Source organism: Camellia sinensis, unplaced genomic scaffold (genome assembly GCF_055761805.1).
Source record: "Camellia sinensis isolate YWXY unplaced genomic scaffold, ASM5576180v1 Unanchor2, whole genome shotgun sequence".
NCBI lineage: Eukaryota > Viridiplantae > Streptophyta > Magnoliopsida > Ericales > Theaceae > Camellia > Camellia sinensis.
Window position 1 is genome coordinate 20,993,425 of NW_028129079.1, and position 2,304 is coordinate 20,995,728.

Sequence of the window (2,304 nt, forward strand, 5' to 3'; positions counted from 1 at the left end):
ATGGTGAATGGGAGATGTTCAATTTTTTTTTATTTTTTTAATTGACAAAAAAAATTTATTGATAAATTTAGACAGTTAAAAGTTTACATTGCCAAATACAACAATAAAAAAAGAAGCTTGGTGACCAACAATGTTTGAGTTGGTGTGTGTATTTTTGAAGGTTTTTGCAAGAAGTTCCATTAGAGATGCTGGTCTAAATTTTGTGCTCCTCTGTTTCTGTTTGTAATGTTATCGAAAATAAAAAAATTAATGAATCTATTTAAATTGTATTACATTTCTGTGCACGCATATGTTTATGAATTGCATATATACCTGTCCAATATCTTTGTTCTTGGATTTTTTTATTTTTGGTATGATTTTCTTGGATTTTATGCATACATGTAGCATGCATTTATGTTTTGAGTTGTCTTTCTTATAGGAGGGAAGTTGACCATCTCTTTTGAATTTTTTGAAGTGAATTCAATGAGGGCATTTGATCTAGTGATTGTTTAGCACCTCTTTTGAAATCTCAGGTTTAATTTCAATAGAAATGAGTTTGATACATTTTGTGTGTGTTAGTTTATTTCTCTACCATATTGTAATTTTTTTTTTATATTCTATCTATTGAACATTGGAACAATATTTTATTTTTTTTAGTATAACTGCATCAAATATATTTTTTTAAATATTTATTCGCAAATTGAATTAGATTTTAAAATTTTTAAATGTACAAAGACTACCAATAAACCACCAAAAAAAACAAGTATATCTTGTTCCTCATTCTCTAATTTTCAATTTCATGTTCCTTGTCATGTTTGATTAGTAAATGATTTAATAAATTAGTTGCATGATTAATTTTAGGGCAATTTACACCAGTATTCCTTATATTTTGTTTCTTATGTCATTTTGATCATTACACTATCAATTGGTTTAATTTTTACTTTTAATTTTAAATTTTGTATTAATTTAGTCTAATTGATAACACTTACTATTTTTTATGAAAAAATATCACTGAATTAATTGATATTAACTCACTAAGTTGAGCAAACTTATATTTTTGCCCATAATCATGACACGTACGGTCTATGTGCGTATTTCACATTAAAAATTATTAATAGTTGTATTCAATTGAACTAAATTGTAATAAAATCCTAAATTTATTATCAAAACCAAGCTAATTAAAATGATATAATAAATTAAAATATAACGATAACCAGTTTGTTTTTAATTTTATGTAGCCTTGATTGCGTGTCCATGGCGTCGTTATGGGAAAATGCCTCGTAGCTCAAATTTTGTGGCTCAAAAGTGGCTCAAATGGCCAAAACGACGTCGTTTTGGCCATTTTTATGTTGTTCTGTACTCAAAATGACGTCGTTTTGGCCATTTGAGCCACTTTTGAGCCACAAAATTTGAGCTACGTAGCATTGTCGGTTGTTATGTCCACCATTTTAAGCACACAACTAGGTTAGGCGGCAAATGTATGCAGGCCTATTTTGAAAAGTGATTTTTTTTGGTTTATTGACTTTTTTTTTTTAAAATGTGTAAAAAAATAAAGAAGTGGTGTAATCTAAATAAGCTAATAAACTAATAAATTGACTTTTTTGACTTCCTAAAAGTGGCGGTAATGACCATTTGTAACAATTCGAAAATTTAAGTTGTCCTTTAAATTTTATATCCGTATTATTTAATTATAAATGAGATTATCGGAAAATATATATATATATATATAATTAGTTTAGATTTGGAAATTGAACCTAAAGGTAAGATATAAGCAGGATTTAATGGCGTATTGAAAAATCTACAAATCCCCTAGATGTTGATTTGTGATTATGTATCAATTTTAAGCAGAATATAACAATCCCAATCAAACAATCAAGACAAAGAAACACAGCGATTTAACGTGGAAAAAACCACAATTGGACACCTCCAACTGTGATAAAAAAAAAACCACGGGCAACAGCCACAAGAACAATCCACTAAGAAGAATTAAAGGAATTACACAGGTATACTCTCAATTACCTAGCGAATCCACAACGCATAATTGAACCAACCTCTATGTGCCTCTTCCAACCCCATCTTCACCACAGAATTGTCTTTCTGATGAGCCACTCCGGATTCCACCAAAGCTTCAGGCTCGAATTCTTCAGAATCCACAACTGAAGAATAACTCTCTCTTTTGTGTATAACAAACAAACCTTTGATGTACTCTCTTTAGATCATGAGTTGAATACTCAATAAAAACATCAAAGAAAACTCACAAAGTATCCCCAGATATAAACCCTAGAAACCAAAAAGAAGATCTGGAGAAGTTCTCCTAAAATCTGA